Here is a 13997-nt window from a genome sequence, read left to right on the forward strand (position 1 = left end):
AAGGGAGATGCATTCCTGAATTCAATCTTCCAACTGAGCCTAGATGTTTGACTGTTGCTGATATTATGTGGACTATTACTTAAGAGAACAGTCAGACTAGATGACCTCTGAACTCTCTTCCAAATTTGATATTCCATGAATTGTTTCCCATGTGGTTCATGTGCTTGTTTACCATGTTTGTATTCACATTGTTCAATCCTTTAAATCAGATTTTACTATAACACAATGGTGAATACACAGTTCGAATTCAAAAGTCAACAGTGTGGAATTGGCATTGGAATAAACTAGCAAAAAACAACCACAAATATCCTTCCAAGATATTGATATATCAACATTCACTTCAATTTGATTTGTTTTAAGCGTTGTCCAACACAGTTCTGAAAGGGCATAGATACTTTTGACAATGATATTGAAGCAAACATACATGTTCCTTCTTTGAACCCACCTAATATTACAGTTGCCACATAACAGACTATTGCTTTACTGCAAGCTAAGGCTTAACAATGACCTTTAGTCACAGTTTGGATCATGTAGGAGCTAGAAATTTCCCTAGATATAGCTGAAGATCCTTAGAGTTTGAGATTAGAAAACAGAGGTGGAATGACAACAGTATACTCAGATGATAGAACTTCAAAGTGCATGCATAATAAAGTGGAACACTTACAGATGATGACAAATACAAGTGTATATCAATTTCTATATTTAACTGAGGTAGGGTGGAAGAATAAGTCATAGAAATGAGGAAAGAATATGGATAGTAGTGCATTTAAGGGAGTATTATTTACACATACATACATTTACACCTGTATGTGCTCATATGTATGCATGTATAATGCATTTGCGTGTGTGCGTATACATATATGCATGTGTGTAGACATACATGTATAGGCATATATGTATTTGTGCATATGTATGAAGGTATATGCATGTATATGTTTGTGTATGCATGTGTATATGTGGGTAAGTGTATGCGTATGCGTATGTATGTGTATGTGTATGTGTATGTGTATATGTATGTGTATGTGTATGTGTACGTGTACGTGTACGTGTACGTGTACGTGTACGTGTACGTGTACGTGTACGTGTACATGTACATGTATATGTATATGTATATGTATATGTATATGTATATGTATATGTATATGTATATGTATATGTATATGTATATGTATATGTATATGTACATGTACATGTATATGTATATGCATATATCAGTCCCCAAGTACAAGGGCAAAAATTGGAGAGGAGAGAAAGCTGGTCATTCAACTTTTTAGTATTTTGATTGGCATGGCACCAAGTCTGTAAATTAGTTTAGTTAGTATTTTCATTTTTATTATATGGGCATGTCCCAAACATAAGCAATTAATATTGCTCAAATTATTTTACTCTGCATTTTTATTGTTTAAATGTAGTTGTGTTTATGTAATTCATATATTTATTATAGCAATATTATGAAATATTATGAAATCTATAATTATTTTGAATAAGATTTCTTTTTCTGATTCTTCCTGATGGGTTTTTGTTGGCAATATACAGAAAAGCAGGTGATCTTTGTTGATTTATACTTGACTAATTTGATAAAGTTTCTAATTATTTCAATTGATTTTAGTTGAAACTCTAGAGTTTTCTGAACAGACACTACCATTATCTGTAAGAAACAAAGAATTTTCTTCTTCTTTGCCTGTGCTTATGAATGAAATTTCTTTTTTCCCCATCTTATTGCTAGAACTTACATTTGTACTATTATATTTATAGAAAAATATTAAATACTGTTGGTGAAATCTATCTATCATCCATCTATCTATCTATCTATCTATCTATCTACCTATTTTTCCCCCCAAACTTCTAGTACTCCAAATCCAGAAAGCTTTCTTTTCTCAGCCATCATAAAAGTACCCTCATTGGGTAGGATCTGTGTTTATGTTTAAGTCAGACATTACTAAACTAGGCACAGTATTTACAAGTGCCTACTACAATAAAACATATATCTATGCAATGTGATGGAAAGAACCCTGAATTTGAAGTCAGAACACCTAAATTTCAATTCCTGTTCTGCTTACTGCTTTTTTTTTTTTTACCTTGGGCAAGAACTTGGATTTGATCTGACAGTAATAAAAAAGTCAGTGTGAAATCTTGGACATGGCATTTTAGTATGATGAATCTAAGAATAGAGCATAAACTGGACTGCATGAAGATACAAGATAAATAAAAGGGTAGACATCAAAATAAGTAAAGGATTGACTTGGTTCCATTCCATACCTCAAAGTACCCCCAACTTTAAGAGATTAGATCCCAACAAAAGAATTTTTTTTCAAAATCTTTATTGCAAGAGCAGTAAATTTAACTTTTGGATTTTAAAACACAATTTCTAATGTTTAGATGTCTGATTTATGTCAGTTAAAACTTATCTTTAATTTTCTTTTTAATCATTTCCCATGAGAAATATAGTGAAATAAATGAGGTGCTCCTTGATGAGCAATTAAGGAATTTCAAGACCATGTATCATCACCCTGCTTCTGTGCTGGTCACAGATGATGCTTTTCTATAGCCCAAAGCATTTAAATCATAAATAATCATTTCATCTTTCTACAAAACTAGATAAAATGTGAGTATTATTCTAGCCCAAATTTGGGGCACTTTAGCCCTCAGGCTGGATCTCACCCTTGCAGACCAGAGAATAATTTTCCACCCTCCTCCTTTTCCCATGTTAGTTTCTATTTCTCAGTTGGTTTAGAAATATGTGACTTTATTTATTTCTGTACATGTCAGTGCCTCATTCTCATGATTTTGATCATGCATTTACTCTAAAATGCTATTTAGTAAGTCAAGAGTCCCAAATCTTAAATCAGACAACCTGGGTTCAAATAATGGTTCTGATACTAAATGTGTGGTATTGTGTAGACATATAAACTCCTTCTGGCTCATATTCTTCATCTGCAAAATAAAAGGGTTAAACTACATGAACCCTAAGATCCCTTAAGGCTTTTCTAGTATGACCCTTTAAGAAACCAATTGGAACAAAATTATCCCCTTCATTTTGGGGACTATCGTCAAAACTTTTGCTTTTGAGAAAAGCTGTTAAAGGCTGTTTCTTAGCTCATTTCCCAGAGATTCTCTACTAAAATGTACTCAAACTATGTTCCAGGTATCTCATCAACTTTCTCCACTTGTTGGGCTTTTGGTTGCGCATCAGGATTGAGGGAAACTAGCTCTACGTATAGTGTATAGGTCTCCCACTGTGTGGACCTTCTCAAACTTGGGTTCAAATTGTGTGGCCTTTTGGTTAAAAAAAATTACCTACTTGATATGATTGTCCATATTCAGTTGGAAAACAATGTGATCATCTGATATTAATTAAGATCTTGATATTCAGTTACCATTCTAGAAGACATAAGGCAGAAATATCATTGAAACAACAGACTCTCAATAGGAATATCAGCAGAGGCCATCCAAGCACCATGACCAAGAGAAATTCTGTGCCCAGCAAGGAACAGGTGTAATAAAAATAGCATGATTACATTACCAGAAAATATCAGAAGTTCTGCAGCATCAAAGGTTTCTTTCCCTCCCATATGTACTTCTCATTATGATCCATGTTCAGGCTCACTCTCCCCACTAGAGCTGTATGTTTTTGTGGAAGAGTTTGATATAGGCTACTGGAAGGATGTTCAATTGTAAAAATTCTTACTACACAATTTTATTAAATATCTTTGTTGTTGAGTTGTGTCTGAGTTTTCATAACCCCAATTTTTTTCTTGGCAAAGGTATAAAAACAACAATAATGATAAAGTGGTTTACTATTCCTTTCTCTGGATCATTTTACAGATGAGGAAACTGAAGCAAACAGGGTTAAGTGACTTTCCCAGGGTCACACAGCTAATAAATGTCCTTAAATATCTTTACCTTGAACTAATTCCATTCTCTGTCTGACTGGAAGAAAAAAATAAACACACCCAAAGGACCTTAGGACCAGTTATTGAGTGCCCATGGGCCTATGGTCAATGTTGAACCTAGAATAACTGTTCTGGGTCCCCACATATTTGTGGTGATGTGCCAAGACCTACATATAGACTGGTAGCTTAGCTGGTAAAATATCTTCTCCTCCAACACCTGTGTAGAGAAGAACTTTCCCTGAGTTAGGAGAGGAGAGCTGAAGGCACCCATAGCCCACCATAAATGTCATAATTTTCCTGAGAGTACAGAGGACAAAGGGAACAATTAGTCTAAAGTCTCTGGATTTATACCTCTACTCCCCTAACATTCTATTTCTCCACATTTTTTATAAGACAGGAAGAAGCAATACTTTATTTTCTTGTAAAAGATTACTAATTAATGGGAATAGGAAAAGAATATGCCATGTAAGGAGATGAAGGAAGGTGGGTTCAGGATAACTGCTGGGAATGATTAGGTTAGTTAATGAAAGATCTTTCATAATCTACTCAAAATAACTTTTCTGGAAGCACTAAGATCCAAAGATGGGAAAGGAGGTGGAGGCAAGGAAGTAGAAGCCTGGTTGCCAAGGAAATCTTTAATTTTTCTGAATGCTTTAAGACTATCACAGGTTTTAGGATAACCTGTGTTTTCTTTCTCTTTTCAGATTTGCCACAAAGAGAGCAAGGGAGAAAGCAGGTCAGAGGAACTAAAGCTGTTCTCATCAAGAAACAGCAAGAACCCTGGACTCAGAGGGCGGCACACACTGATCTGCTCCAGAGTCAGACTAATTAGATAATTAAAAGATTTTGACAGCTGAAGTGTAAGTAGGGGAGGGGAAGAGAGAGCAGTCTGTAGGGGCAAGCTTTCATGACAGGCTGCTCTGAGGGCTCAAAGCACTGAAAGTCAGTGAGGAAGTGCAAAGCCTGACCCTGACCGTGAACCAGAGTTAAACACTAGAAGGCTTCTGACCCTAAGAAAAAAGGTGATTGTCATCTGGGAGGTTTTTTTTTTAATTAGATCTAGTAGGAAAAGTTAAGCAGTGAGTGAAAATAGAAGGTAGTAGATTGGCCAAGTGTTTGTATTTCTTTTCAAAGATTGTAGTATATTTTATCATTACATCATTTGTTATTCATCTATTGGTTCACCCTTTGTTCTGTAAGCATTGTTTTATTGTTGTTAAGACCCTATAGTGCATCCAGAGCTATGGTAGAAGTTATAGCAGATTCAAAGTTTGGGGAAGGCTCATTCTCTTCCCACTCAGAACTAACAGTCTGCAGGTGGGACAAAATCATAGAATCATCATAAAGAGTCAGAGCTCTAGAGTTAGATGGGACCTCAAAGACCATCTGGTCGAATCTCCACCTTTTCCAGATGACGAATTTGAAGTCCAAGAAAGTTAAGTGACTCACCCATGGTCACATAGGAAGAAAATTTTGAACTTGGGTCTTCTGACTCTAGAGCCCATGTTCTTTCCAATATTACATAATAAGTAATAAGTATACCAGAAGTGTTAAAAAAGATCAGTTTAAGATTTGAGGGGGAAAAATTATTGCTCATCAAGGAGATGAGTACCTTCAAAGAAGAGGTGTTGTTTGACTTGGGTTTTAACCAAGGGATAAGACTCAAAAAATGTGAAGGTTGCTGTTCAGATATTTCAGTTGTGTCTGTTTCTTTGTGATCCCATTTGGTATTTTCTTGGCCAAGATCCTGGAGTGGTTTGCCCTTTCCTTATCCAACTCATTTTACATATGAGGTAACTGAGGCAAACAGTGCTTAAGTTATTTGCCCAGGGTCACATAGCTAGTAAGTACCTGAGGCCACATTTGAATTCATGAAGATGAGTCTTCCTGATTTCAGGCCTAACACTCTGATTACTGTGGCACCTGACTGCCCCAAGTGGAAAGGAGAAAAGTGTAAATTCAAACATAAACATTTATTAGGAATATCTTACAGTCCAATAGCATTTCAACATTTACAAAGTACTTTCTTCATTAACTGCCCTGTAAGGGAAACAGCGCAAGTACCACAATTTGTTCCATAAGAATTGTTTTTTTGTGTGTCCAGAACTATGCTAGATGTTACAGCAGATTCAATATTTGACATAATATGCAAATAAATTTTTAGAGCAGGAGAGTAACTTTCTCAAGGTCATTCCATTAGCAGAGGCAGAGGTTACACTCCAATAGGCCATATGATGACATACTGGCAATCTGCATTCTCACTGTAGTCCTTATTCCCTCAACTAAAATTTATTCACATGCAACCTTCTCCCCACATTTGGAAAGATTCCTTTCAAGACCTCCAAACTCTGACCTCACAAGGACCTGGAGGGTATAAGCAAAGAAATGGAGGCATAGAGGAGGGTGTTTTCCGAAGGTAACGTAGTCCAAATTTCGTTGTAACAGAGAAAGTGTGCTGGGAAATAAGAGGAGACAACCATTAGGAGATTGCCAGATTGTGAAGGGAATGTCATATATGTGAATTGAGCTTTATCTTACCCAAATTTTCTATCACCATTGTCCTTATTGGTGACATACATGTTCTTTAACTTCATCTTAGAATCACACCTTATTTTATATACTCCTATATAATATACTTTAAATTTTAAATATATGAGATATATGTGATATATCTTATATATACATAATGTCATTAACTCTGCCTTGTATCTGCACCAACACCTGTGAACCTGATGCTCATTAATACTTTTTTGCTTCTTTGATCATGCTTTTGGTGTTGCCAATTTGTTGAACTGTTAAACACACCCTTTTATTGGCCACACTAGTTTCCACTTATATGGAATTATAGCTATGGTGGTTCTTTAGACACCCAGGGACGATTAATGGAATGACTAGAAGAAAGGAAATTTGGCAGTCAGGCCACCCAAAGAAAGACTGGAAGTACAATATGTAGATGTACTTACTGTGTATTGTATAGGTACATTGAATGTTTGGAAAGTCCACAATTTATCACAGTGCCTAGCACTAGTAATGCTTTAATAAATGCTAATTGACTGACTAATAGCATCCATTGACTGACATGAGATGAGGGTTATATGAATCCCAGATTCAGAAGACTCTTAAAGAATCTGGGTAGTTTCTTAATTTAAAAGTCTTAAATAAACACAATCTAATCTCCTTTCAGGTCCTAACAATAACAACTTTACAAATATGATCTCATTTGATCCTCACAACAACCCTGGGAAGTAGGTGCCCATGTATTTTACAGGTGAGGAAAATGAGGCAAACAGAGGGTAACTGACTTGATCAACTTGCATATTACTTTGTTCTGTAGCCGACTTTTGCCCCCAAGCAAAACAAAATGAACAAAGAAATAAAATATTCAAGCCAACAAGAATGGTTTAAATTTAAAGCTCTGTTTTGGGATCAAAATCAGTTAGTATTCTTAGTAATAATTAGATTAATTCTACCATTTGGTATGTAGCTGACTGTATTTGTTCCCATTTGTTCCCACCCGATGCTAGGAATTTTTGTGCCTAAGTTAAATACTAAGCCCTCTCTCTTAGTTCTCTTCCTACCCATCCAACCACATCTTCTCAGTTTTCTGTACTAGTTTATAATTAAAATCATCAGCCCTAACTTTGGGTTTGCTCCAAACCCCTCTCTTAGGCCCTTTTCTCTCTACATATGCGTGTACTCTCTGTGACCTCATCAACTTCTGAGGATTTAATTTTCATCTCTGTACAGATGACTTCCCTAACTTTGTGGCCAATTCCATTCTTTTCCTGGAGTTTCAGTATCTCATCACCTCACTTTTTATTCAGTATTTCCAACTGGTTGTCCTAGATACATACAAATGTGACATGTTCAAAACAGAACTCATTGTCTTTTCTGCCCAAACCCATTCCTATCCCAAACTTCCTTATTTTTATTAAAAGTACCTCCTTCCTATCAGTCTTCTGGGTTCATAACTTCAATGTTATCCTTAACTTCTCATTCCTGCTTACCACACATAGGCAATCAGTTACAAAATCTTGTTGTTTCTGTTTGTGCAACATCTTTCACATCATACCACTTTATTCTACATACACAGGAATCACCTACACAGTCATCTTTCCAAGTGTGGGGAGAAGGTTGCATGTGCATATATTTTAATTGAGGGAATAAAGGACTACAGTGAGAATGCAGATTACCAGTATATCATCATATAGCCTATTGGAATGTAAGCTCTGCCACTGCTGAAGGAATGACCTTGAGAAAGTCACTCTCCTGCTGTAAAAGAGGCCTTAATTCCCTCTCCCTTAGATTATCATAATAGAATCCTCATTGATCATCCCCACTCTACTTCTCCCCACTCACTTCTAATTATTTTCCCCAATTACAGATCTGATCATCTGAGCCACAACCAATCCCATTTAATCAAATCTAGTGACTGTCTATTGTCTTAAAGATAAAAGATAAACTCCTCTTTAGCTTTTAAAGCTCTATATAACTTATCCTCTACTTATCTTCTCATCCTCTTTGCAGTCAAATTGTTCTTCTTTCTTTTTTCTCAACATAGTACTCTATTTCCATTCTTCATGCTTTTCTACCAACTTTACCCCACCTCCCCCCCCACCCCCAACCTGGAAAGCACTTCTTTCTCCTTTCTATTTCATTGAATCTCTCTCTTTCTTTAAGACATAGCTCAAGCTCCATGGTCTATATGAATCCACTCCTGATTTTCTTCAACTGGTAGGAACATTTCCACCTTCCTAATTAGCTTACATTTCCTTTCTATTAATTCTCTTCATAATTATGCTTTTTATATATAAATAAATATGCATACAATTACATACACAAAATACATATATGTATATGCACACACATGTGTATATATGCTTATATATCTCTATCTTAGGTATACATATACATATGTATATACGTGTGTATGTATATATGCGTACATATGTTTACCAGGACTTTGATGCATGTCCTAGTCACCTAAAATGGAGGTACCTACATGGAAGACACCAGGGACCTGCTTTTGGGGGATGAAATTCTATGCTACCCTACCACATGAATGGAAGCAGCCTCTTTTCACTGGCTGTATAGCCAGAGCTGGCTACATCTTAAAATTTACCTGACAGAGGCACAATCTCTCTTCCTTTCTGTGGCATTCAGGGTTGAAGGTCTTGTTCACTTTCAGGAGGTATACCATAACTTAGCTGAGTGGGGAAAAGACTGCTTTTCCCATAGGCCCTTTGGCCCTAAGAAATGGATTTAGGTTTTGGATCTGTTTTGATTGTCCTTTTCATTTCTAGGTTCAGGCAAATAGAGTGCTTGGACCCAAGAGCTCAAAACATGAAGCCGGGATTCTAGGGTACATGTTATTGTTAGCCTAGCAAGGAATCCTTGAGAATCCAGGATACAAGCCCAAGGGAGTTTTGTATTTGGAACTCAGTGGTACTGATACTATGTAGGAACTAAGCTAGGCTGAGAATCTAATCCTCCTTCTCTCCTCAGAGACCAAGGTGGTGCAGGGGACAATTATGCCCCTTAGGTATTGAGGGAATGCTTGTATTTATGTTGAAATAAATATTCTTCATCTGATTATTAATTGTTTAAATTAAACTAGGATACTGGGAACCTCCTAAAATTGAGGGGTTTAAACCAATATGGTAGAGAGTAGAACCACCCCCAGCCCCTTAAAGATACCAGAGTACCCTGGGGAAGGATTAAAATGTAATATAGCCAGTCTTCAGGCACTAGGAGAGAGAGACAGAGAGACAGAGAGAGAGAGAATAGAATAAGTGCTGAAAGCAGAGAAGTTATTACTAATCTCTAATCTCTTCCATTAAAATGTAAACCCGTTGAGAGCTGGGATTGTTTAATTTTTTGTGTTTTTGTATGTGAATCCTCAGTACCTTTACATAGTAGGCCTTAATAAACTTGTTGATTGATCTTACACACCAGAGTCAATTAAGTACCTCTAATCCAGACCAAACATAATTCCAATACTAATGTTGAATAGTCTATTTTGAGTGGGTAGACTGGATTCTCGAGAATCATCCACTGCATTCTTACATCAAAATCACACCTTTATTTTAGTGGTTAAGTACATTAAAAAGCATCTTCCTTAGTCATTAGTATTGTAGATTCTCTGATTTGTCTGAGAAAAACGGTAAAAGCTCATATAAAGTTATTGCTAGCATTTGAACCTTCTCACCTATGAAAGACAAAGCATTTCAATAAGAAAAAGCCCTTGGAGACAGCTCAGAAAGATGATTCACTTATAAACTATGCACCCAGTAACTCTGAGACTACTTTTACACTAAAGAAAGATTTTTGAGTTTTAGATTTTTTCCCTTTCCACCATAGCAACTATAATAACAAACAGATTTTTCTTCTTATTAAACGCAGTCTGGGAAAACCACAATTTCTTGAAGATGATTATTATTTGACACTTAGAAAAAGATATACAACTTACCACACTCTTAAAACGATTTCAGTGGGAAATTTTAAACATAATACTTTAGCTTATGAATATAGAGAAAAGGCCCCTTAGATAGAAGAGAGAAAATCTTGGTTTTAGATTTAACTCTGACAAATTCATTGTGTGACTTTGGGCCAGCCACCTGCCTAAGCTGCAGTTTCCTCTCCTATTAAATGAGTTGTTTTGTCTTGATCTCTTCCAGAAGATCTTTCCAGCTTTAGCATGCTATGATTTTAGACCTGATAATATTTTCCAAGAAGCATCAATACTCAGCAAAGGTACTCATAAAAGGGATCCCCTTAAATGAAAAAAAAAAACTCCAATTTATAATTTAATAAAGGCTAAGTGTTTCTAATTTCTAAATATAAAATGCTTAGTCAGTTTTGCCTCATTTACTATAAAGAAAAGATGAGTTTACCACAAATTGTGTAAGAAATCTTGGGACTAGAATAATTTGATTTACTTATTTTTTAGAGGATATTAGGAAGATGATTAGGTTTGTATAAATTCTACAATGGTACTCCAATTTCAGGAAAAATGTTAATATCTAAAAATGCAATGTTTATAAATTCTGGATTTTTTTTAGCCTCATTTACTTTCATTCTCCTTTATGATTTGTAGATTGACATTTTCAGAGGGACTGCTACCGAGTCCCTGCACTTTATTTGCTTTTCTTTACAGTTATTTGATAATTTACTTTTTTTTAATATGTGTCATTACTGGTCCTACTCTAGCCCTTTATAAATTCTGAAGATCTTCAAACAATCCATACTTAAACTGATGGGTCAGATCCCCACCACAAGGCTACATCTCCCCCACTACATGAATTGTGGATAAATTTCTCTGCAAGGCCTCCAGTGCCTGAATTTCTGCCCAGCCTTTCAAAGTGTGCAAGCTTATACCTATCATATCAGTATTATTTCACCTAAAACAGGCATAACCAGGCTTTGAAGCAGGCTTCATGAAGGAATGGAGGCACCTGTATACCTGAAACAGGCTGCATCTTTAAAACTACCAAGCTGGGTCACTTGCTCTTTTTTTAACTGCAGTGCTCTCTTTCCCTTGGATTCTTTTCCTTTCTCTGACTGCAGTGAAGGTAAAGGCTCACCAACGACATGGGTGCCTTGAACTGAACTGGCAAGGGGGTGAAGGGGTACCTTCCCCAATCTCCTTCAGAACCTGTAGAACTAAGAAATGGTCTTAGGTTTTTTTGTTTGTTTGTTTGTTTCATTCATTCTTCCCAGTTTTAGACTAGAAGGGGGAGGGGGCAGTCCTTGTCATTGATAATGACCAACCTATGGTAAGGTTTTTAGGTGTCTGTGTGGAGGAAAGGCATGGCATACTGAATGCACAACTAAGTGAAGCCCTGACAAGCTAGGGTGACTAGGACTTGAGACCAAGGGGCATGTGAACTTAGAATTTGGGCTGACATAAATGTAAACTTAATTTCCTTCATTACAGAGTATGAGTTAGTAGAGAGGTTATGTCCCACTGCTGGAGAATACATTTGTGTATTTGTTATTATACTTCTGAAGTAAACATTCCTTCATAAAATCTAATCTGACTGTTAAATGGTAAATTGGTAATTATGAAATTATGAAATTGGGCAGGCATGCCTAGCTCTTTGGGTATTCAATTGAGAAAGACTAGGATGCCAGTGCAAAGTGAGGCTGCAATCACACTTTAATGAAGCAAAGAGCATATAGAAGCATAGAGACAAACAGCAAAAAAAGATACAGAGGCAGACAGCATGGAGATGGAGATTGGGTTTTGGAAGAAGGCAGACAGCATGGGAAAGAGGATGGGGAAGTAGAAGGACATAGTGACATTCACAAAACCATAGATTAGAATTAGGAGCACAGGGCAGCATGGACCTAAACAGAGATGCAAGAATGGTTATGGTCAGGAATTTGTAGTCTAATTTTTATAAAGTTATTTTTTGGGGGAACACATTAACTCTTATGTATGCTACCTTGGGGTTAGTTCATTAATACATCGAAATCATCTCAAAGTTGTTGGCAAAACTTATCCATATCATCTCAGTTATCAGTAACATTTAATGTTCTTCTGGTCTCACTGTGGATATCTGGAACCTATCTGAGATTTACATATCTTAGAACCAAAAATACCTGAAAGTAATTCCTAGATGGCTTCCCATGATTCAGCACATATTTTTACCAGCATGTGATTTTTGGTTAATATATGTTGCAATTGGTAAATTATGCTCCTTTGATTTTTGGGATGGTTTGTATAGGAAAACTAGGTTCCCCTTTGCAATGTTACTTTCTACTACTGCTACTTTCTACTGCCTACTTATAAATGTATTACACTCACTAGAAGGGGTGAGGGGCAGTCAGGGAGAGCAGAATAAGATACAATTTTAATACAAGTGGTTAAATGTAAATGGGGTGCAAGATGCCCTATTGCAATCGGGGGAACACCATCAGTGGAGGCTGGTGTCATTGACAAAATCTAGACTGGGGAGAAATAACACATGACTAGCAATGGAAGCCAGGGTAAACACACACACACACACCACACACACACACACACACACACACACACTCACAAAGGAGAGAGAGGAGGGGGAAAGAGAGACAAGAAGGAAGAGAATGAATGAGAATGAACATAGTGGTGTCCTAGGGGACAAAGGCATGAGGCATCCACTAACCACTACAGCCCCTCTACCCAATGCAGTGTCTACGAGCTGTCCTGATCTCCTCACTACAGCAAGTGAGGAAATAAGAGAAAGACTTGCTTTGATTGGTAAATGTGTCTTGAATGAACTTTGGTTCAGACTTAACAATAATCAATATTCTGTCTCTTCAGAATATGATTAACAGATGGGAAGTACTTATAGAATGTTGGTTTGTGCTTGCTACTAAGAGAGAGCAAGGCAAAACCATTCCATTAATATGTCATTACAATATCACGCCTTTCTAGAGACAGGATCCCCAATACTTCTACTTAGAATTGTTGTAGGCTGAGCATGCTGGGCATGCTCCATTGGCTAGCATCTCCCCACACCACAAAAGAAACATTTTGTGGCTATTGCTTTATAGCAAATTCACATTTATCTAATTTAGCAAGTTTTATACAGCTTCTTCTCTGATTTCTCAATAGATTATTGATTTAATTTCTAAACTTTTCATTTATTGATTTTTAACACACACACAAAAACTGTTTTCCAAACATGAGGATTTTGTGACTATGAGGGTCACTTTTCACTTCTCTGCTTACCGAAGCAGACTCACAATCAGGTTTGCTTTTATGAAAGTGTCATTCTCCTGGCTTATAAAGCCTAAAGGTATAATCTTATAGAGAATTAGCTCTTCTGCCACTGACACAACAGTGATTTTAATGGCAGTCTGTTCTCATAAGTATTCAATTAGAACCTGTGAATTCATTGGACCAGAGTCCCAGAAACAACGGACTAACTTCATCCTGACAACCTGCCTATGGCTTATTTTTGCTCCGACAGAAAGTCTTCCTTAAGAATGTAAGAATTTGGTTTATAGCTGTCTATGGGGTCTCAGTTCCTTGACAACCATATTATTTCTTGATTTTACTTAATTATGTGTGTGTGTTACAAAATAGGATTCCTTGTTGAATAAATAAATGTAGAGAGG

The 13997-nt window shown here is 36.5% G+C and overlaps 1 pseudogene; it reads right to left on the reverse strand.

The window, feature by feature from the left end:
- Positions 1 to 4060: 4060 nt before the first annotated feature.
- The window catches only part of LOC110196437 (transcription initiation factor TFIID subunit 7-like), a 52424-nt pseudogene continuing 42487 nt past the window's right edge, over positions 4061 to 13997 (reverse strand).

Source organism: Phascolarctos cinereus, unplaced genomic scaffold, assembly GCF_003287225.1.
Source record: "Phascolarctos cinereus isolate Bilbo 61053 unplaced genomic scaffold, phaCin_HiC Scaffold_9;HRSCAF=440, whole genome shotgun sequence".
NCBI classification, from domain to species: domain Eukaryota; kingdom Metazoa; phylum Chordata; class Mammalia; order Diprotodontia; family Phascolarctidae; genus Phascolarctos; species Phascolarctos cinereus.